Source organism: Sabethes cyaneus, chromosome 3 (assembly GCF_943734655.1).
Source record: "Sabethes cyaneus chromosome 3, idSabCyanKW18_F2, whole genome shotgun sequence".
NCBI lineage: Eukaryota > Metazoa > Arthropoda > Insecta > Diptera > Culicidae > Sabethes > Sabethes cyaneus.
In genome coordinates, this window is record NC_071355.1 from 44,571,493 (window position 1) to 44,596,829 (window position 25,337).

At 39.4% G+C, this 25,337-nt stretch overlaps 1 long non-coding RNA gene across 2 annotated transcripts in view; it reads right to left on the minus strand.

The window, feature by feature from the left end:
• Positions 1 to 8,880: 8,880 nt before the first annotated feature.
• The window catches only part of LOC128744220 (uncharacterized), a 44,673-nt gene continuing 28,216 nt past the window's right edge, over positions 8,881 to 25,337 (minus strand). For both annotated transcript variants that reach the window (XR_008412367.1, XR_008412368.1), the window contains exon 3: positions 8,881 to 9,776. This is a non-coding gene — a long non-coding RNA (uncharacterized LOC128744220). The remainder of the gene's footprint in view (positions 9,777 to 25,337) is intronic.

Sequence of the window (25,337 nt, forward strand, 5' to 3'; positions counted from 1 at the left end):
TTTCGGTTGAGCAAATCCGGGCTGTTCCGCACCGGGATTGACATAATGTAATGTAATTAATATACATGTCTGTTCCATCGTGATCGAGTGTACGAATGCTAATGATTTTTTCTATGATTGAGTGACAGTCATTAAAACTAACTGAGCAGTCCATACAAGCAATTAGCTTCTACCTTCGAATCACGTGTAATTTACATATTTTCTTACTCGTTCAATCGGTGAAATTGCTGCACAGGTTTTTAAGAAGCTTAACTACAGTGGTGATACGTCTAACGAAAAAAAATTATCGCTGCTGTGCTAGAAATTACTCGGTGGTGATAAATATACAGGTTTAAGACCTCTAAAGCTGTTATTAACCGCTTAAACAAAGTACGTCTCAATAAAAAAATCGTTTCTCATCCTGTTTCGTCAAGCTGCTGAATAGAGCCAATTCATGGTGAATGTTACCTACCAGCAGTTCAAAAACTTGAACATCCAACCAACAGCAGCGCAGCACTGTATTTTGCCGCTGACCACCGACGACCGTTCCATGAACAGTTACAATCGACCGACCGAGGTCACGTTCCTAACCGCAATCCCGGCTAGTGGCGGTCGTCGTCATCGTCATCGTCATCGTCGTATTGGAGCAGTTTTCCACCACCAGGTTTTGCCTGCTTATAGGTTTAATTTTTCCGACCACACCACGAGACCACTTGTTGGTCGGTCGGCGTAAGAGCAGGCAGCAGCAGCAGCGCAGGGAAAGTGAGGTTAGGCTAGCAGCCAGTAGCAGCGGCGAACGCAGAGTTGGTCCCATTAGAAGAAGAAGTAAAAAATTACCATAAGGCAACCTCAGTCACCTTCCGGATGGTAAAGCAAGTTTCGGATTTTCTTGTTTCTGTGTTTTTACTTTCTTCATGCTTCGAAACAAGGTCCCTCCGTGACTCACCGAGCTCGAAAACGGATGTTATTTATAAATTTTCAGCTAAATTTGAACTCACCCTTAAGCGGCGTCCTCGTGGACTTTTGAAAGTATTCTTTCGCTTTTTTCTTTGCTATTTTACAGTAAATGTCGGTGAAAAGTTCGAGATAATCATTTTCATCATCAAATTATCACTTTGCTGATGATGTCGCAGGTCAAGGATCTTTTTGGGTAGGAAATGTTACTAGGGTACAATGTAATATTGTACTTATTACAGATTAAAACCAAAAAGGCGAAACATTCTTATATTTTTTCGACAAATCAGACAAAGAAATCATCAAGAATCAAATTATTGCCTACGATTTATTCTGTTTGAGATTGTTCTAAAAGCATTAAATGAGCCTAAACGGTTAGCCAAAGCCAGCGAAAGATCGTAATTCTACTGTCAAAAAACAACTTGACATTGAATTAAATTGTATTTTTTTACCATTCGAAACACACAACAAACGATTCCATGAAATCACCGGAAAGTAACAAAGTACCATTTACCTTGAAACGTCTAATTGGATTTTCTTAGTCGTTATGCCATTTGTGTTTCAGCGTCTAGTTGTATTTAACATAGTTAATTCCAACACACTTTTCCAACTACTTGTTTGTAAAGATGCAAACAAAGACGTCGCCAAACCCTAGATTTCATTTTTTTGTTTAAAAAAAAATTTTTTCAGCGGAAACAAATCTTGAATAGTTTCAAGTTCTTCCGATATTTACAGTTTCTAGGCTATCACTAGAGAATAAAAGCTGAAAAAATATTTTTATGTAAATCTAAAATACCAATTAATTTACTAGAAAACTATAAATAACTGTAAATATAAATAACTAGTTGAGTGCCCGATCTGACTAGGGACCCCCTTGTTTTCCAGCCACTAATGCATCTGTTTTTTTCGGCAATTCCTAAAAAGAAAGAGAAACATAGCATTCCTTCCTTATTTGAGCCTCCCTCTTCTCGTTAATTGCCGCCCCGCTTCTTTCCTTTGCAGATCCCCCTCATGTCTTCCAGCCACTTGTATATCTTGTATTGTATGTATATCTTGTATCATTATGCAAGACAAACAAAGCCCGTTTTTTTAAGACTTTCCTCAACAAAGCAGAAATTAATTATATTCGTATGGCAAACTGACCTAAGTACCCTAAAAGCATTTGTAATGCAATTCAAATACAAGCCATGGAATATTTGACTTCCGTAAACGAAGTATTTGAGATTCCTCGTGCGTTACATATTACAAAACACAAGTGCTAGCTTTCCCTACCTTTCCTACACCGAAAAAAAATCCACTCGCTCGATCAAAGTGGAAATCACATGGATTTCTTCTTGTTGCTAATCACTACAATTCCATACACCAAAAACCAAAAACACGTGGATCATGTTTAATGGTAAAACCGAGGGAAAACACTTTGAGATGATCTGATATTCACAGCAATTCCTCGTGAAAGTTACGTGAAATTCAAATAGAATAACATTTCATAAGAAACATCCTTTGATCAAACGTTAAAACCAGTGCAATATCTAGAGAAACTTACATCTCAATTCCATGTGGATTGCTAAAGGATATGATCTCATGGTAACACGTTGATTTGCAGTGCAAAAGCATTGACTGCAAGTTTGCTGGAAAACATAGTTGTTTAACGCGTTTTTCATATAAAATATTTCATAGCACGTAAAATCGAAGGGAAAAATTTTGATACCCAATTGATTGGCATGTGAAACAAAATTATCAACATTTGCACATTGAAATTCATGTGTCAGTTCTTTTGGTAACGCCGTGGTTATTTTTATCGGTGTACCCTTTCTTTGCTTGCGGGTTACTGCGATCAATTTCGCTCACTTTAGAGAACGGCTTACGAGCCGTTTAAATGAACCGGTTCACAAAAAAGCGTTCAAATGAATGGCTCATCAAAAAGAACCACGGCGTTGTTCAAACTTACCCGAAAGTGACACGAAGTTTGGTTCGTGGATCTTAATTTACCGAACTATCTGCTTGGCGGACAAACAAACCGTGAATCATGAGCTACTGATTTTAACCGGTTCGCATTTTAACAGCTAATGAACGATTCAGAGCCGCTCACACAAAAGGGCCATTTTGCTCTAGCTCACTTACGCTCATCGGACTCAAAGAAGCAAAATTTGTGAAAGTCATGTAAGCAGCATTGGTACTATTGAATGTAATCTACAATCTTTCTGAATAGAGTGCTCTACTATTTTTGTATCTATGCTGTAGTAAGATTGTTATTTTGTCAATGGCAAACGAATGTTCATTTATCAAAAATAAAGTTTACAGATCTTTAGCAGCAGAAAATGCAAAAAAAAACAATGCAGAACTCTATTCAGAAGGATTGTAGATTACATCCAACTGTACAAATGCTACTTACATGACTTTCACAGATTTTGCTTCTATGCGGCAGTACAGACCAACAAGCGAAAGTGAGCGGAACCTGACGAAGCAACCTCATTTACAATTACGTATTGAAGTTTGTTTGTAGTGAAATAAATCAGTATCTCAAGATACCTCGAAACGTTCGGCATGGACAAAGACGACGAAATAAGGACATGAAATTGGTACCTCCCGGCAAAGGATAACAGCGTGCCGGCACAAGATCTCGTAGAGATCCGGCTAGAAATCGATCGTCTGAAGAACAATAGAGCCACCGGAAAGTACCGAGTCTCGACAGAACTCTACAAAAATGGCCAAGAACCGCTAGCAACGGCACTTCCTGGATAACTTCAAGGATTTGGTAAGAGCAAAAACTACCGGAGGAGTGAATGGAAGGTGTGGTTTATCCCATCTACGAAAAGGGCGATCGACTAGGTTGCTGTAACTACCGCAGCGACAATATGCTTGAAACGAAAGTACAGGCATGCGAAAATCGGTATCTTCACGGACAGCCAAGCAGCACTACTGGCTCTCAAGTCCGCCAAATGCGTGTCCAAATTAGTTTGGGAGTGCAGCACAGCATTGAGGGAACTCTCCCGCCAAAACAAAGTTTTATTACTTTGGGTGCCCGGTCACTGCGGAATCGAGGGCAATGAATTTGCTGACAACCTAGCAAGACAAGGATCAGCTCAGCAATTTATTGGTCCTGAACCGTTTCTGGGCACCTCCACATCCGCCGTGAAAGGCGAACTGATGATATGGGAAAAGCTAGAAATAGCATCCCGTTGGAATCAAACACAGGGTTGTAGACAAGCTAAACAGTTTATCTACCCAAACCCTGCAGTAGCTAAAAAACTACTCCATTTAACTCGTAGTGAACTACGCACGATCACGGGACTCCTAACAGGACACAGCCCCGCTCTTTATCATTTAAAGAATATCGGCAAGGTATCATCTGACACCTGCCGCTTTTGTAACTCTGAACCTGAAAGTTCAGCGCATCTGCTCTGCTATTGCGGAGCTCTTGCATTATCAAGGCACAACTTCTTAGGAAGTTTCCTTCTTACTCCATATCAGGTATGGAGCCTAAATCCCAAAACGGTCATTGGCTTTATAAACCATGTAGTACCGAATTGGGGCACAGGATTACAACTATTCCGCTCAACTCCATCAATGGGTATGAGCGATCCGTAAACTGTGTACAGCAATCGGGGCCTGCCACAAAAGACGATCATTAAGACTGTCGCAGTGGCCTTTTAACCCAATGCCCTTCTGGCATACAAAAAAAACTACCGCAGCATTATGCTGGACAATGCCTCTCCCAGATGTTGCTGCGTAGGCCATCCCCGATAGCAAGAGAATTTGCAGGGCAGTATCAGGCGGGTTTTATGGGGGCCCGTGCTACTACGGATCAAATTTTTACTCTCCCACAAATCCTCCAGAAATGTCGGGAGAACAACGTGCCCACGCATCATATTTTCGTGAATTTCAGGGCAGCATACGATACAGTTGAACGCGAATAGCTATGGCAGATAATGGGTTTTCCGGACAAACTTACACAGCTGGTCAAGGTTTCGGTGGAATTCTCGAATCCTTCCGAGTTGCGCAGAGGATTGCGGCAAGGGGATGGACTGTTCTGTATGTTATTCAACATAGCTATGATCCGGTGAGCGGGTATCAAAACGAAAGAAAAGATCTTCAGCAATTCCAGCCAATTCTCAGCTTTCGAGGTAGTCGACATCATTACCAGAAACCTTGGGATGGCGGAGGCAATCTACGCCAGACTAAAACGGAGGCTAGAAGTACTGGGTTACAAATCAATCCGTCGAAAACCCAACATATGGCACGAAGAGGCTCCAGAGAAAGCAACGTTTGCCTCCGACGGACAGTGACTATTGCCCCCGACCACCGCCGACCACCGACAAAAACACGAGTATGGAGATCCAACGACGCATTCAAGCTGAACGTCGAGCCTACTTTTCCCTCCACAAGACACTTCGATCAAGGAGCATACGCCGCCGCACAAGGCCGACGATGTACAAAACGCTAATCAGACCGGTAGTCCTCTACGGACTTAAGGCAGTAACACTGCTTACGGAAGACAAGACATATGTGCACTTGCCGCACTTGAAAGAAAGGTGTTACAGACTATTTTTGGCGGAGTACAAACTGAAAGCTGTGAATGGTGCAGGCGTATGAATTACGAGCTGCAGATACTACTTGGAGATTGCCATCGTCACCTGGCGAAAGTTGGAAGACTACGGTACGCCGGCCACGTAGCACAGTGAGAGTGATTTAAAAAAAAAGACGGACATCGATATTTGTGACGAGACTATTGAAGATATTACCATGCTATCTTCTGCGATATTTTTTTTCGCTTTGTTAGGACTTTCTAATAGTAGGGGAACAAGGGGTAAGAAGGCCCGGCGGGGTAAGAGGGACCACATCGATTTCGTCAAGAAATCCTTAAATTTTCTACAAATACCCCTGTATGTTTTGTTTCTTAGCCTATCTAAACACTTTCGAGACAACCTATGGCACTCGGCCATATCCAACGTCAAAACTAGAATCAAAACAAACTTTTCGTTCGCAGTGTCTTCATGCGATATAATTTCAGCAGCAACAAATTTAAGGTTTTTCAGCAAAAAAAGCTAAGTATTTTGACGTTTCTCTTACCACTGACTTTAATTGGGCATTTCTTGTTCGGCGTGTGGCGGAAAATGTATATAAAATAGTACGGGTTGAGAGATAAAAGCAAAATAATGTAAATTGTTAGCTAGGGGTAAGACGGGCCATTTTTCACGGGGTAAAAGGGCCATACGTCATAGTGCTCTTAATTGCCTAAAGTTCTTCTGTTAAGTGTCTTAATAGATTTTAAAAATATTGAATGAAAAAAACAACCTTTTTCCTGATAAATTTGACTAACTATTTTATTATGCTGACAGATACGCATTTCGTTTACGACTTGCAGGCTTCATCAGTGTCGTTTTCAAAATAGAGTACACCTGTAATAAAAATTTTCCCTGAATCTGAGTTCATCCTGTCTAACACAGAGCCTCCCACGTCAAAAGAAGCCAACAAGTGCCATTCGAATAACACAATCAATGTAAATTTGGATCTAACGGAATCAAAATTCGATGATTCCAATTCACTTAACGTTGTCTTCTTTACCTTCACCTAAAGTTAATGATAATCGAAGAGTAAACGTCCTGCTGACAAATCAACAAAAATAACGCCAAGAAAAGAGTAAGTAAAAACCAGTGGAGTAAAATAACGTTTACTCTTATTTTCAAAATTGAACTAGTAGTAAAGTTCCTTCTTTTAGCAGGTGTCTAAATTAAACTGTACCTTCTTTTAGCATGTACCTAAAAACCCCTTAAGAACTTGTTCTTACTTAGTTAATAATATTAAAATTGTGTTTACAACTCAAAGAAACCTTCAAATCTGCCACAATCCTCCTTACTCCGCCATGGTCCGTCTTACCCCTTTGGTGGTCCTTCTTACCCCGCCTGGTTGTGAACGAGTAATTTTTAGATGTTTCGAAAATTGATGAAAAATCACGGAAAAATAAACTAATTAATTCTTTATATAATTTTTAATGGTAGATAAATGAATGCTTTTCCATGTGTGGAACAAAAAATTGTGAATTTTCGTACACATTTTATGCTAGCAATTTTTTCGCTTAGGGGGGCCGTCTTACCCCGTCTTCCCCTATTGGAAAATTAGGGCCCAAAGGAATATATCAGCATCTTTGGCTCGAGCAGCACGTTCCAACGTAACCAATGTTGCTATTCATCGATAAAAGTACTGATTCGGTTCGAAACACACTCAAAGGTGATTCCATAACGTCAAATTCTCTGGCAATGCTTTTCTAGCTGAGAATTATTTAATGAGAGTGAGCGAAAAGCGAATTACCACTCACTCTTTTTTATGCAATGATTTGATCGCTAGTGATACCAATCAAAAACGAATACCTCGCATTTTGCCTCATCGCGATGAGTAGCTATGATTTATCAATTTTGGAAAACAGGCAAAAGCGCTATCGGATATTGAGTTATACCGTCAAAAAACAAGTACCTAACATTTACGTTGGTTTTTCAGCTCGACTATTAGCACCTGAGATACTTGGAATATACATTTTTGCGACATAATACATAAATGCACTTCAAAACATCAACGTTCTTCTACATCCAGAAGACTTTTAATCTCATAAAATTATTTTAACATGCTATTCATAATTTTTCAACATTCACGTTGAGTGCAGCATAAATCTTTTTTTCGTGACAATGACAAGCACCAGGATCAAATTTTGAACAGTAGCCGACGATATTTTTATTATCAGCCTTCATCGTTAGTCACACAAGAAGAAGGTGTATTATTTTTCATACCATCGAACCTTCGAGGCACCAATTAATAATAATAATATTGCACCAGGTTTGCATTTCATTGAAACTAAATCTTGAAACCATTTTGTTTGTCCGTGTGCCGCTTGAAGTTACTGGTTGTGTATGGCGTTGCAAGTATATGTTGACGGTTGACAAGTTCATAATTATTATATGTGATACGAATAACGTTTTATATTTGAACGAGCAATATTTCTTTTGTAATTTGCCAAAAAATATGTTTGTTTACGTTTCATCGCAAAATACATTCTTGGTTGGATGACAGCGATTAACGATGATTATAGCGATGAGTGTGAGACAGAAATACCGAGCGAGTATTTTCGAGAGTAATCAATTCATATTTTGCTCACAAGTTTTTGCGTCGGCGATTCATCGCGAGCAATCAGGATACGATAGAGTTGCCAGTTGATAAGATTTAAATCGCTGATGAGCAGGTGATGAGCCTTCATCGTGATGAAAATTTGCAACATTGAACGTAACAACAGGTAAGAAAAATATCTTTTTAGATTCAAGCTTAACATTTTCGATTCGTAAGAACAATTTATTTATTTATTTATATAATAATTTTATTTTGAGCAACTTCACTGAAGAAGCTATCTCTGAAAGGAAGAAAGTTACGGAGCGAAACAGGCGGGTACTTCCTTAATATTGCTTTTTTACATAGCTCGTTTATTTCAACTCCTATAAATATGAGATGTTTTGCAAAGTTGCAGACAGTGCTTTTTTGCGAATTTTTGTAAAATTCCTGAAAACTGTACAAATAAGAACTGCCGGTTTTCAATTTCTCGGCTAATTATTTAAATAGACCTATGTGACAGTTAGAGATTCTCTTCGTGTCGGAAGCGCCGGCCACTGCGGGGGGCAGACCCCCTAGAGATCACCTCTGTCTAGGTTTATTTATTTTCCTAGACCTACTGACCTCTATTACTTTCCTTCAGTTGGGTCACCCCTGCGAAATGGTCCTTTCCACGAAAAGATTTTCCGTGAAATGGTACATCCCGCGTAAGGTTTTTCGCGAAATGGCAATCCGCGAAACTCTATATTCCGCGTTATGGTCAGCCGAGAATTGGTGTTCCGCAAAATGGTATTCGGCGAAATGTTATATAATCATGGCGAATATTCCAATGCTATCCGCTTTATTTTATCAGATTAAGCAATGGGGGGAGTTGTTTTCTACTCTACTGTGAGGAAAATTTGTATATTAAAACACCCATGAACTCCCCAGAAACTCAAGATTGTGACAAAGGTCATCCGAGATTCACGATTTATGTACAACACAGTTTAATTTGTGGCAATACGAAGTTTGTCGGGTCAGCTAGTTTATATATAAAAATACACCAGATAAAAAAACAACCACGAGAGCTTTGTTGTTATTTATCACCAAAAAGCCTACGATTCTGCCAAAAATACATAGACTATCTTATCAACTGTTATCTCAGCAGAACGGACATTGCTTCAATCTCTTTATTCACTATGAGCCCATCTACAGGGATAGCTTTTTTGTATTTGTTCTAAATTATCGAATAGGATTAAAATATATGGTATGTATAAACAAAATTTGCAAAACCTTGGCATTATCTGCACGAAACCAACGCACAAGTATTCCTCAGTTTTCCCGTTGGAAAGAAAGTAAACAAAACATAAATATCTTACCGTTCAGCATTCATCTCGGAGGTCACTGGCAAATGACTCCTACCGTGCCAATTGTGACTCAGCGGGTGATGGTGTGCTGGCTGGATCTGACTGACTTTTCTCTATTTCACTGGATTCTCGGACTCGTTCGTATTGCGGTCTTCTGTTGAACACACTTGCACACACATACGCACCGAAAATGCACTGGTCGCAGTTTAGTAGTGTTTTTTTCTGTGCTTGACTTCTTCTGAATCCTCCTCACTTCACTTCACCGATCGCACACCGCGCGCACTATGCTTTGCCACTATCAGTCAGGCGACCGAGCGGCGACGTCTGCGCGCGCTCGCACACACACACAAAATCGATACGATTATGTGCGTGAGTCAGTGAGTGAGGTACAAGCTTGAAGCTCACCTGGAAGAAATAAGAAAGACAGAAAAAAGATCAGATCTCTGAGGAGCGAAACAACCGTTCCATTGTTTGACGTCTGTGACACAGAGATAACTGCAGCGAAAGGAAGATAAGCTTATACAAAGGAAAAAAGCAAGCCTTGGTTGGGATCCTCTAACCGTGCAACGTTTACAACGCCGGTTGTTATATGAATAGATTGAGAGGAAACAAGAGTGTGAAAACATTGAAGCAAGCGACAGTTTTGTTATAAAATTGATAAACATTAGCCGGTCGCAGTTGGTCAGGCGCACAATGATAACACTCAATTGCATCATCATCTTCCTGGTAGGAAAAGCACACGATAACGTAACAGCGCATCTGCCGCATTGAGGAGGCAATGCTATTTAAGTTATGTTGACGTAAACAGAAATGTCGGACAATAATGTTGATTGCTAATGCCATGATCGAGAAATTTTGTACGAAAAAAAAAGTCAGAGCTTGGGCTTTAACCGTACTCATGCAGCGACGGTTCGTGAAGTTCCTTCGATTTGGCTGATTAATTACTCACAAATTATGGCTACATTTAACTCTGACATTTCGGAATAATACTAATCATCTACCGAATTGTTTGACTAAATCGATTGATTACTCTTTTGATAACGGATCCTATGGTCAATAACTTCGAATATTCCTAATAAACTGACGACGTGACTGCTGGATCTCGTCGTCTAGAAATCGCTCGCTGCTACAAGGTTGGATGTTCGCAAATCGCCATTGTGTTGTGTGTCGTAATGACTCATTATTGAGTTCAATCAACCTAAATCATAGATTTCATCTTGCTTGCTTTGCACGGGGCGCACGGTTCGGTTCGTTGGCAAAGTTCTTCACCATCATGCACACACGACATCTCCGCGGGTCGCATACGAAAGTCACATACACAAGCGTTGCTTGGCTCCGCCACATGCAGCCACAATCTGCCGGAGAGCCGGTGCTGCTTGCCGGTATAGCTGGTTGTACACAGAGGTTGATTTATAATATGGAAGGATTTTTTTTATTATTATTAGAACCGGCAGCGCTTTATTAAAACCGGACGTTCTTACGGCAAACTTCTTCTAACATCATCGATTGGCTGCAAAATTGATGGAACCACAGTATGCAGTAATACCGACGATATCGCTTCATTTACTTGAGGAGTTGAAGCTTCGAAACGATTTGAAAGAGATATTTAATAACTCAGCGGATACCGATATACCACGTAGGTAATGGAGGAACACAAGACAAACTAAAATAATGACAACCAATTTCCAAGTAAAAATTTATGTTAACGTTTTCATGATAAAATGCCGAAAATACCATAGTATTACTCGAAGGGCCGGCTTGAGGTCGTAGATTGTGTGACTTTCGGCCCAAAACAAAACCTTCAAATATGAGTTTTTAAAAATCTTGATAACTGGCTAAGTATTATTTAGCCGTGACCGATATTCTTAAGATCCCGGTCAAACGAATTGTGTGTTTCCGACTAAAGCATCAAGCAAGCAAACGAGATTGCCACCTATGAGCTACTTACTCTGGAGTGTCGTGCATATATACATCCTTGCCCACGCACCGCAGATTAGCGATCCTAGGCTGGCCGTCAAGGACTTGCTGGACTATGGAATTGACCAATTCAAGGATTTCATATTCAACCGGTAAAGACATAAGCTGCAGGCAATTGCGTTAAGTATCGTTTGACAACTGTACCAAAGTGTATGCAGCGTCAGATTTCTTCGGGTGACTTTCGCTGGGTCTGCTTTACCTAGCCACGTCAGTGTGGACAGCTTCGTCTCCTACGCCTATTTGAGTTGCGGGTACTGAACTTCAATTGCAAGCAGTTGGGTCATACATACTTACTTCTTACTTCTAGCAGCATAGAGGCGGGGTGGCTTTTGCCGTATCAAGAATTGCTCTCCGCCGTATTCGGTTCCGGGTTACTCGTCGCCAATTCGATGAGCGTCTCGACACACGCAATTCAGCTTCAACCTGGTCGAGTCATCAGGCACATTGAGCATATACTCTTTGATAGAAGCGTCTTTCAATTATTGTCGGCTGTAACCAGAGATCCCAAATATATGAACTCCATCAACCACTTCCAGTTCGTAGTCGTCAACTCTCCGTGAGAGACGACCATATATTTGGTTTTCAACGCATTAATTTGTAACTCAATCCTCCCAGCCTTTGTTTTTGGTCTGGAGTAGATTCCATCCGGCCATCCGGCCAAGGTTGCTAGTAATTATGTCGAGGTGGTCCTCGAAGGCTAGGAGGCTGCTTTTATCGAAAATCGTTCCTCTCTTTTCGATGCCCGCTCGCCGCAATCATCTGCGCGATTCGTAGCCACTGGAGAGTGTCCTGAAACACGCACCTAGTACAAAACTTGCCCTAGGGTAACTTTGATCAGCCGCGTCAGTTTGTCCGGAAAACCTTTCTCGTGCATTATCTGCCATATCTGTTCGTGTTCGACTGTATCGCATGCTGCCCTGAAATCCCCGAAAATATAATGCGTGGGCACATTGTACTCCGTAGTACCACGAGCCTTCTCAAAACCCGCCTGATACTGTCCTATAAATTCTCTTGCTATTGAGGATAGACGATGTAACAAAATCTGGGAGAGTACTTTGTATGCGGCGTTGATCAGCGTAACAACTGCTGGTCGAGCTGATCACCCTTTTTGTAGATGCGACATACCATACTCCCAAATACTTAAAATTATTCAGTGAAGTGCCGTTGCTAATGGTTCTTGGCCACTTGTGTAGAGTTATACCGGTAGTCGATGCTTTCCGGCAACTCTATTATTCTTTAGTTGACCGATTTCTTGCCGGATCTCTTTGACCTCGGGAGTCGGCAGGCTGTTATCACTTGTAGGCACTCCAAGGATAACTTCCGCTTCATCATCTTAAGTTATATCGCCATCGAAGAACTACTTCTACTTGTCGACCACCTCGCGCTCGTCTGTGACCAGGTTTCCCTTCTTATCCGTACGCATACCCAACTGGGTTAGACGGTCGCCTATCACTACAATCCAGCTCGTTCGGGGTTCTAGCTGATCGAGCAGCACCCTATCGTCAACCACGAAATTCAGCGATCTTAGATGTAGTGCCGAGACAACACATTCCTTAACTCAGCCACCTGCTCCAGATCAGACGCTGTTGTGAGCCGCTCCTAACTTGGAAAACAGCTGCGCACTTGGTTGAAGAACCATCAAGCCACCAAGAGCTGCCTCTGAAATGGGAACAGGCGCTCAAGGCTGATCAGGCTGTTTCTCGTTCCTTTATTTTTTCTCTACGTAGTACTCCTACATTGTACCGTGAACGCAGGTAATTCCGATCAGCTCCTAAATCCGCACCCGCCTCCCGATTCTCGTCGCAAACCCCAAATATCGACACCGACGCCTCCGTCGCAAACCCCAAAAACCGACCGCTACCAAGCGCACCTGCAGCCTGCATGGATATATGTTCGCAACTCCGTAATACGGCTGATCTATCATGTTAACGTTAAGATGTCGAAACGTTTCTCTCGTTTCTGAGTTTCTAAAATTAACTAAAATTTATAATATTTTGATCCTAACTTTCTTCAGCAGTTCTTAGCTTTACCTGAATTTTCTTACTTATCTAGATAACACTTCGATTAACATTAGCAGAAATCTTACTTATTGAAACATCATAAAAATGAATTATGATTTTTTGCATCACCTAATAGTTGTATTTTAATCATTAAAGCTTGTACCAGATAGTATTGCAACAAAAACAATTGCGTGTATTTCGGTCAGTTATTCGTCATGGTTTTGAAGGAATTTTCAAACTTTTCCTGTAATATGGCTCATTAGGTGGCGCACACTTTCTTCGTCCATCGTTTTGGCTATCCTATTCCCCCAGGTCTTTATCTGATTGATGTCTTTGACAACTTTTCCCTTTGCCTTGAGTCTTCTCTTCAAGATTGCCCAGTATTTCTCAATAGGGCGGAACAAATCTGGCCAAAACATCACGGGATGGTGGTGGAATCGAATGAACGGCAAAATTAGTTTTTAGAGACACTCCTTTCGGTACGGTTTCGACGTCATTGTCTTATTCGTAACGAAAACTTTTGTTTTTCTGCCACAGTTTCAAATTCTCTGCCAAATCATAAATTTTCGTGCAAATTTGTCGGCAAAAACAAATTTAAATTTGTTTGGAACATCCCCCCGAACCGTTGCCAAGTCAAATTTTTGACCTGGCATTTGCCTGAAGTCAACCTTGACATAGGTTTCATCGTCCATCAGAAGACACCCGTCGAACTTCGTCAGCACCCGGTCGTATAGCTTTCGAGCACGGATTTTGGCCACACTATTCTGTTTTATGGGTTGGTTTGGCTGTTTGCTAGCTCAATACGACTTGATTCCTTCCCGGGGTCGAATTCTTCTCACGGTACTATGGGCAGCACCGAATTATCTGGCCAAATCACGGTCCGACAGATTGGGATTCCTCTTGATGGTCTTCAAAGTCTTACCGCGCGGTTTCCGGTCGACAGTTTCACTTATTAGCTTGAGGCTTCCGAATCGTCGTCAATGTTTCCTTATACCGTTTGATAACGCGCAATACGGTATTTCTGAGCAATTTCAGCTGTTTAGCTAGCCTAGATGCAGGCCACAATGGATTTTCCAAATAACTGTGCACAATTTGTTCCCTTCTTTCGGCTTCCATGTTGTTTGTTTACAAAATACAGTCGTTTTGCAAGCTTTAATTAAATTATTTGTAAAAATTTTATTCGATACCGATACCGGATGTTTACAGATTTTGCTCATTAGCCCGTATGAATAGAACAGTTTGCTTAACCTTTTTCGGTTAAATCTTAGGGTGGAAGCAAAGTAGTAGCATTAGTAGGTAACATTAAATTCCTAGCCGCCTCCTTCATATAAAGGATTCTTGGGAGATTTTTATGAGAATTAAGGATATTCAAGTGTGCGATTAATTTACAACTTTTAGTTATCACAGATCCCCGTACTGGCCTTAATCTTATTCAGAATGAAGACATTTTCTGAACAACGCAATCACATTTGGTAATTTTTACCCCAAATCCCACTTGAATTTACAAAAGTATTCTAGAGTAAAGGGTGTCCCACATCAAATTGCACCACGGAAGAAACGCCGAAGAAAATTACCCATTGAGTAGTTTAAAGTGTATTGTTTACACTCTATTTTTATCGCGATCAGTTTTTCGAAAATTGGAAAAAATGGCGTCACCCGAAAAGCAATGTCGCGAATTTATTTTGCGCAAAACCTGGAAAATCCTCAATTCTCTCATCGTGAATAATGAGACTTACGTCAAGGCTGACTTCCGGCAGCTTCCGGGGCTACTGTACTTCACCGCCCAGCACAAGTTTGATGTTCCGGAGGAAGTAAGGATGCAGAAACTTACATAGTTTGCCAAGAAATACATGATTTGGCCAAGAAATACATCATTTGGCAAACGGAGTCCGCCGTTTACAAAAGCATCTGCCTTCTCTATCGAGGCAACACTACGGCCCTACGATCTTCTGGCCGGATCTATCTTCGTGCCAATATTCAAAGGATGTATTGGAGTGGTACGAAGCCAACGGAGTCACTTTCGTACCCAAGGACATGAACGCCTCCAATGTACCGGAACTAAGGCTCGTCGAAAAATACTAGGCTATTATGAAGCAAGCACTACGGAAGCATCCCAAGGAGATCAAGCCTGAGGAAGACATGAAGAAAAAGTGGATTTCCGTACAGATGAAGCTGCAGCTAGGTTGTACAAAACTTTTTGAGTGAAGTTAAGCGTAAGGGGCGAGCATACGGTTATGGTATTGAAGTTGAATGAAACCAATATGTATGCCAAAAGCTTACTAATCTATACCTATAAAGAAGGATTTCTGTCTGTCTGTCTGTCTGTCCGTATGTTCCTTATAGAATCGAAAACTACTGAACCAATCGGCATAAAAATATGCATGTAGAGGTTTTTTGGGGCCAGGAAAGGTTTTAGTGATGGTTAGAAACCCCTCCCCCCACTAAGAGGGGGGGCTCCCATACAAATGAAACACAAATTTCTGCATAACTCGACAACTAATCAAGCAAATATAACAAAATTTGGCATGTGGGTGTTTTCGGGGACAAGAATTTATTCTATGGGAGCTGAGATTGGGAGCTGTGAGTTCGACTCTCACCTTCGCTAAGTCTATATTTTTGGCCTAATATCAAGAATTTTCAGTTTGCCTGAATCTTCATTTCTCGCATTAAGCATTTATTCTTCCCAACAGAAAAATTTATTCTATGGTAAATTGAGACCCCTCCCCTCTATATAAGGAGAATTATAACTCCTCTCCTCTTTGAAAGGGGGGGGGCTTCCATACAAATTTCCTCATAACTCGAGAACTAATCAAGCAAATGGAACCAAATTTGACATGTGAAGGTTTTCGAGGGCAAGAATATTTTCTATAGTAAATTAGAACCCCTCCCCACTTTACGAGGGGGGGCTCCTGTACCAAAGGAACACAATTTTCCTCATAACTCGAGAAGTAATTAAGCAAATGGAACCAAATTTGGCATGTGAAAGTTTTCTAGGGCATGAATATTTTCTGCGGTGAATTAGAACCCCTCCCCACTTTAAGAGGGGGGGCTCCTATACAAACGAAAAACAAATTTCCTCATAACTCGAGAACTAATCAAGCAAATGGAATCAAATTGTGGGTGTGGGCATGTGGGTGTTTTTGGAGACAAAAATTTTTTCTATGATGAATTGGGACCCCTACCCACTTTAGGAGGGGGGGCTCCTATACAAATGAAATTCAAAGTTCCTCATAACTCGAGAACTAATCAAGCAAATAGAACCAAATTTGGCATGTGGAGGTTTCTGGAGGCAAAAATATTTTCTATGGTGAATTAGGACCCCTCCCAACTTTAAGAGGGGGTGCTTCTACACAAATGAAATACAGATTTCCTCATAATTCGAGAACTAATCAAGCAAATGGAACCATATTTGGCATGTGGGTGTTTTTGGAGGCAACCATTTTTTCTATGATGAATTAGGACCCCTTACATTTTTAAGAGGGGGGGCTCTCATACAAACGAAATACAAATTTCCTCATAACTCTAGAACTAATCAAGCAAATGGAACCAAATTTGGCATGTGGGAGATTTTGGAGTCTTGAATTTATTTTACAATAGTTAGAAACCTCTCACCCCTGTGGTAGGGGGATATGGACTCTCATACAAATAAAACAGAATTTTTTGCGAAACTCAAAAACTAATCGAACTCGAGAAATTCGAGACTCTTCCATAAAACATTAGTCAATACAAGACCACAAAACCCGAATTAATCCACCTAGCGGCGTGACCTAGCCTTTCTACTGTCACAATAATCATCATTTAATTTCTCAGGAACATCTATGTATAATTAACTTGACTATATTTTTAAATATCCGTTCCGTATTCCTCAAAATCCTTATTTGCCAGTAAAATTCACAACGTATTGCGTAGAATAATTAAATTTTCTTTCCTTGTGTGCGTAAATACTTGTAACACCTTATTTAGTTTTATAATCGGTCGGCCTAAACTTTCGGGCTTCAGAGCCACATAGGAAACTTGTTTTGAATTGACAATATGAAATATGTGTTCAGAACAGATTTTTTGATAATTAATTAATACCATGTGTTCAAAAGTTAGCATCTTTGAAAAACAAGAGTTCAGAAAAATTATTATTATACTTCGCCTTTGAAGACAAAGAATATCGACAACAAAATGATTAATCTCAAAATTTTACTATTAGTTTGCTTGGCTTCAATTTTGCAGTATATCTGAATTAGAAAAAATAACTGAATAGAGCATTAGATATGAAAAAGAGAAATTGAACTTTTTCTTAGCTGGCGCTCCTTCAGATAATTATTTTTGCATGAAAATCAAAACTTATGCTTTTTTTTTAATGTACTTTCATGAAAAGATAGTCATTAGCTTGATCGCATCGTTTTTACAATGTTGGAGGGTTAGGAAAACAAGAGGGTTGCAAAAGCTGCGCCTTAAACATGCTTGAGAATGGGAAATATGATCGATATGATTTTCAGTGCTTGTCATTTTTGATTTATTTGTTGAAACATGATACATGACATTAGACATCTGTCCTTTAAAATGTCATTAACGAAAACAAATCTTACAAAATTACTACCGTGCAACGTTTACTTCCTATTTTTTATATAACATTTCTAAGCTCTAGTATCTATTGATTGAAAAGAGCATCTATTGATGCGCAAAATTTGTTTGAAATTTGTATAAATTTATTTGGTAAAATCAACTCATTTTTAATCCTATACACCAGCATGAAGGTATGCTTAAATTAACTGCTTTTCTTCGCTGTTTGCTTTTCGTGTACAATTGTGAGTAACAGCAAGTGAACAAAATGACAATTGAAATCTGAAATCAAAGTAAAGAAAAAGCTTTTCGATTGAATCCCATTATTTAATATTTATTTGCAACAGATACGTAGTTCGCCTACGACGTGCAGGCTTCAACAGCGTCTTATTTCAAAGCGTATACGTATCTGTTGCGAATAAATATTAAATAGTGGGATTTAGTCGGTAAAAGTTTTTTCTTTTCTTTAATTTCAAATTTCGTATTCCACTAAGAGGCTTCAAAAATTTCAGACAATTGATTCAGAAAAGTGAGAAACATCTTTTCTTGAATTTCAATGCAAATTTAAAAATTGCAAATTGTCATCCCAAGTAACAATTTGAGTTTTATTACACTCTTATGATGACATTCAAGACCAAAATTGGTCATGAAAACCACCATAAGAGTACAATCAAACTCACATTGCTGCTTGGGATCACATACACACACATACATACATACATACATACATATATACATACATATATACATACATACATTCATACATACATACATACATACACACATACATCACACACATTGAATACAATCAACATTTGTTTTGAATTCACACGTTTTAACGGTTTAATATACGGTGCTTAAGTGTTAAAGTTTAAATAACTTTTGAATGAACTGTCCGATTTTAAATAACTCGGTTTCGTTTGATAGATCTCAGTAGTAATTTTCAAATAATAATAAAATGTGTGATGTTTTTCATTGAATTAATGCTTATATGTTACAAAAATATGTTTTAAATACTATTTTTTCACATTTCTTTATGTAACTTTCACACTACAAGCCCAATCGTCATGAAATTTGGAAGTTAAGGGTTTGCAAAGCTCCTCTTTCATATGCAATCAATTTTGTTCAAATCGGTTAAGGGACCTATGAGATAATCAAGTCCCATATTTTTCATATTTTTATACATAACTTTTGAACTAAAAGTCCGATCAGTATGAAATTCAATAGCGACCAATGGGACACTTAGACCTTTCATTTGACACTAAGAACATTAAAATCGGTCCAGCCATCTCCGAGAAAAGTGAGTGAGATTAAAAGCGTCACATACACACACACACACATACACACACACACACACACACACACACACACACACACACACACACACACACACACACACACACACACACACACACATACATACACACACACACAGAAAATGCTCAGTTTTCGAAACTAAGTCGAATGGTATATGACATTCGGCCCGCAGGACCTTCTTTCCATTTCCGGTTTTCCAAGTGATTTCTATACCTTTATACTATATATTTATATAGTAGAAAGGCAAAAACTATCTATAGTAACACTAGATCATTCAGGACGAGACGGTCGCGAGTGTTGCCGGTGACCCGCCGTCGGAAGCGCCGCCCACTGGGGGGCTTGCAAAACTCGAGATTGTGACAAAGATCATCCGAGATTCATGATTTATGTACAACACAGGTTAATTTGTGGCGATACGAAGTTTGTCGGGTCAGCTAGTGGGTTATATTTTATTGTCTGAAAGTTTGAAAAGCGTTTCTTCCGTGGTGCAATTTGATATGAGACACCCTTTATATACCCACATTCAGAAGTAAACGTGACCGCTGTTCACTTACTGATTATTTAAAAAACCCTGCACAAGTTTCAGTTTTATCCTACGGACAAAAAGGGCTATCAGAGCTTAATACAAAAAACATAACCTCATATCATTTGGTATGAAAAGAACAACGCCAAATATTTCAATTGCATTATAAAATTTAACCGTAAAATGTGGATCAATATTATCGTTTCGAAGAGCAAAGATATCTTTTCGCAGCGAACTTTTACATTGGGCGTTTTAACAAACTACCGTACAAGTCCGAATCCCAAAGGAATCCAGAATTTCATATTTTATGTTGAAATCGAGATTCCCTTAGAACATCAAGGGAACCTTTCCGTTGGTCTCGGACTACGGTTATTTAAACAAATCCTAACTCTTGAATTAAGTATCGTAGATCAAGTTTGTTTTGCATACAGGCAAGATTGCGCAGTAATTCAGGAATAAGATTATCTGACAAAAGTTTTTTGTAAAAAATTTCACGGCAGTGAGTGATAGTGGGCAGTGGTACAAAACTTGTATGAAAAGTCAGAAAAACTACGTTCTACTTCATGAAAATGAATCTTTAAAATATTTTTCGCAGACTCTAGAGCTCAGTTAGATAAAACTTCTGATTCACTGTTAACTACAATAGACGGGGGAAGACACACTCCGTCAGCGATGCTGGACACTAAAATACTAAATATTTCATGTCACCTCTGTAGTTCGATAGTTATGCAATATTGACGAGTCTTGGGGGACTAGGAGACAAGTGGGTACAAATCCGGTTATAATTGGTTGCCACTATAATCTAGTACAACCTGTGGAACTCCTAACTTGGTAAAAAAAACAAACTATGAACCTGTAAGCACTACTTTTTAATGACTCTTTCTCATCTAATTTTCCGCTCTTTTTCCTTCACGCCTTGTCCTGCCTTGGGGATACTATAAAAAATTTATTCATCGATTTTTAATCTTTGGCGAAAATTTCACAATAGGGTTACATTTTATTTCTGAATTAAAGTCAAAAATCTAACGACCGGTCATCTTCCGTCGATAATCATTATTATTTCTCCAATTTTCTTGTTATTTTGAGCATCTCTCCTTGTGCCTTGACTTTCCCAAAAGTTTCTAAGGTGCAGATTTATTTTGCCTTTCCTGTACCTTTAACGTTATACCATTGATTGAATGATTTAAAATTTATAGTGAAAACTGTTGATACTGGCAGAGTTCAGCAATTCTGATCCTATTTTGGTCAACATATTTTGTTAATGTCTCGCTGTTTACAGGAGGTACTGACGAAATAGCACTTGAAAATCTTTCACACGTAAACCGTAATCCGTTATTTTCTTTCTAAACTTTCGGCAGCTAACTTACGATTTAAACAGGTTGTTAACGTATTTCATTCCGATCGCTCCGCATGGAGTTCCATCCAATAAATCAATTCCCATTATTCGCGCTACTGGTGCATCGCAATTTTCACTTTTTCCCGTGCTGATAAATAAAATGTTGCTGATTAGATTAACCTGTGCTCGCACACGGCTACTAGTTACCGTAACAAAAGAGCCAAACTTTCAACGTACATTCAGACACACTTGATACGGTTCAAATTCACTACTTTTCGTTGGCTCGTCGGTACCTCTGAGCAAACGATATGCTGGTTAGTTGGTTGGTAGGTTGGTTGTTTTGGTGTTTAGTGGAGCCGGCCGTCCGTTATCGCTGTTCAAACAAAACCGAGCTCATGAGCTCAGCTCGCACTACCCTTGACAACTTATCACCATGTTTTTACTTCACCAAACCATACCATCGCGTCGAGGTAGGACAAGAGCAGCACACGAGAATGACAAGACGAACACTTTATCACATTCGAAACGATAAGATACCATCGTAGATACCGGCCCAACCAAACACTATCCCATGACTAGTTTCTAGCATATCTTGTAGGTTGTACCTCAAGTTAAAATTACAGTTAAAATTTACAGCCACGTGATTCGAACATCCGATAGGATCGAGGACAACTTACAGTTGAAATAACATATTTCTACATAAGTTTCGAATAAACGAAAAGAGAAAAACAGCACAAAACACAACACTGGAAAATTGAAACTCTTCTTGAAGTAGCCGCTGCTGCCTGCAAGTTGAATCACACCATTAACACTCGTGTGCCGCAATAATGCCCGATACGCATAAACCATCGACGTCGTTATGACTTCAGAACGTGGTTTCATATAAGCGAAATAACCGCATGACTGGAATTTACAACTAAGTCTGGTAGTTGGTTTGTCGTCGGTATCAATAATGAAGGCACACTTCGTAAGCAAGCAGCAAGTAAATTTCGTCTACATGTTCTTCCGGATTCGCCGTTCCAGAGGGCAATTACCTCTCTTTGCTGGGCGAACATGCAAGCTTTCTCACATTCGTCAGATTCGTTTCGCTAAAGTACTAAATTCTTTTCCTTCGGCAATTTAGAATTCTGTGCACGGTTCGAAGCCCACACCTTCCCGAAGCTTTTGCTTCGCCGGGTAGAATCGATGTTTCAATGAACCTTGCTGTTGCCTGTGCTGATAAATTACGACATCCGTATATGTATAGTTGTTGTGCAGTGCAGGTACATCTTTCTCTCTGGGTGATAGTCTAAAAATAGTGCAAACATAATATGCACCATGGAGAAACATCATTACAAAGCTTTCCTCTACGAGACGTCATCGGAATCATCGACGATGCTAGGCACGTTTCCTTCTCGTAGATTCTTCGCATTACCCATTACCCATTATTGGTATGCGCACTGTCTGCGCAACTTTGTTGCGAATTATATTAACTCTTTCTCATTCTGTTTTGCACCCGTTTGTTTGTTTGTTTGTTTGTTTGTTTGCTTTTGTTTGCAACCGTATTATCCGCAACATTCTTCCGTTTTGGTTTTCTTACCAGCAGCAAAGACAGCAAAGCAACTTATTGTTACTTCGTTTGTGTTGATGCATCATCGTCTACCAGACCGGGGCCCGTTCGTATTGGTGTAAGTAATAGGCAGGCATGAGTAATTGCCATCCAGACCTGTCAAATCGTGCTTCGACTGGTTTCCTGCACCAACTAAGTGTTGTCCATCTTTTGGCCGATACCGGCTGGCTGCCCGTTTGCGGTGTCACTAAAACCGGTTATGTGTCATCATTACTGCACTACAAGGTGTATATTAGACCGAAGCTATCCCATTCGGTATAAATACCGGTGCTGTTTCGTGAGGTGTTGCTTAAAATAAAAGAGGATATCGTAAAAACTGTCTCCTACTTGAAACAAATCAACGCTTAAAATTGCCTGTTTACGACTAAAATAGCTAGGAGAGTAAGCATTGGTCGGTTTCGATTTTTTTTCTATTAATATGTCACTTTGTTACTGGTTAACATGCAACACCCTTTGAACTGGGTACTGAACATTTTGCCAATATCATTCAAACCTATTGAAATTAGCTTAGGAATTTCGAAAAAAATATTATGTGAAAGAGATTTTTGACACAGACCAGGACGATGAACAAAGACGATGAATAAAAGTCGTAATAGGGTCTGATGTTGCTTCGTCGTAATTGCCTATTCCCGTTCTATCCAATAGAAACTATTATAATATCCACATTTTTATGAGACACAATGTAAAATTAGTTATTCCCAATCAGAGCTGTCACAAATAGAGATATTTGTGCATGCATAAATTTGGAACACATCAATTATTTCAATTATTGTGATTTCTGACCCTACTGATGCTCCTGAATTTTAAAGTAGGGTATGTTGCTGCTTCGTCGTAATTGCCTATTCCCGTCCTATCCAACACAAATTATTAAAAATATCAGCGATTTTTATATTTTAATTTGTTGACTAACATACGCGATCAGTCAAAGTGAGCTGAGATTTATTTAAATGCCATTTTTCATTAAAGAATTCCTAGCAGCCAAATTTCCTACGTTTTTTCGTGCGACGAAGAAGAAAATGTCGACTAATCGTTTCAATTTTCGTCATTCATAAAATGAAAATAACTCACGCACGCATTGTCGTTATTCTGCAGCCGGGAAAACTTGCATGACCTGCAGAAATTTTGCAGAATAACATTTGTCATGCCATCCTACACAAATACATGCGCGCTAGCTTCGTAAACATTATTGCGATTTTTAGTTCGGACGATGAAAAATTTTGATGGACGGATTTTAAAACGGTACGACGAATTAAAAGATAAAAGTCAGTTGCGAAAAGATATAAAGATATAAAGTCAGTTGCGGAATTTGAATAAAATGCTTTAATAATCGCTTTTTAGTGAATTCAAAGGGCACGGATAAGAAGGTAAGTGTGTTTGAATCAAATCAGCAGCAGAACTTTTGGAGTATTCATTAAATTCACCTAAGAAATTATGAAAATTAGAAGCACCCTTACTACGACGGGAATTAGAAATAAACCCTATTCAATAAACTGTTTATGATATTTAAAAGATTAGATCGAGAAAATAAAACACTCCGGAGAAAACGGCAGGGTCCCAAATTTATGCATGCACAAATATTTGTATTTGTGGTAGCTTTGTTCCCAATGCTAAATGCTTTTTTTCATTAAATAATTTCTGGCAACCAAAATTTCTAGCTTTTTTCGGGTATGAAATGGGGAAGGCAAATGAGGAGCGTCCAATATAGCTCTAGCCATCCCAAGCCCCTAATAAGTTATTTTAATTATTTTTTTCGTTTTAGCTTATGAAGCATCTACTGCTATATAGTAAAAACTTTGGCCAAAACGAGTTTTAATACTGCACATGGATACCAGAATGAAAAATTAAATTAACTATTAGAAGCACTTGTGGAACTTCAAAGGACGCAATTTTATTTCATACAAAGGACTGCTGGTGAGATCGTTCTATTTTTACCTATGTATACCACATTTCATCTTAATATCATATTATTAACAGTATTATTATTGACATCATAAATGTGGAAGGCTGGATGATGGAGTGGATTGCCAACCTGAATCCTTAAGGTCTGAAGCAAATATGGCACTTCTCAATTCAAAACAAACAAATCATCATGTGGGTTAAAGTTGGTACAGCGAAATTGATTATTACATGGAAGGATCCTAATGCTGGAAGGCGACTCTTATAACCCCGGAATGCGCACAAGTGCCTCTGCTTGTGGGTCCGCCTAATCTCTTTTGGCCCTTCTGTAACAGCATTAGTGTGAAATTCATTTGATAATCAAATTTGGATCTACTGTAATTCTACCTACATACATTGGTAAGTCCTTGAAGTGATGGTGGCTTTCGCCTACTACTACTACTACTACTGGAACAATTCACGTTACACTGTTTGTTAAATTCATAATCCATAAATTCATGCGGAGTCAAACTTATGAATTTCTATCCGCTAAACGAAAGGTCCTGACCTACTGATTAACTTGGCTAACTTTCTATATAGCCAGGATTTCGAGATGTTGTGAGATAAAGAGTGTTGTACAAAATGCAACGCGCGAGTAACCGTGCTACAAAAGGTGGCGCGAGTAACGAAAGGTTGAATGACTCACAATCTACCAAAAACTACACGCGAATACAGGATCCGAGAAGTTAGGTGTTTCAACACTCCAAGACGGTTT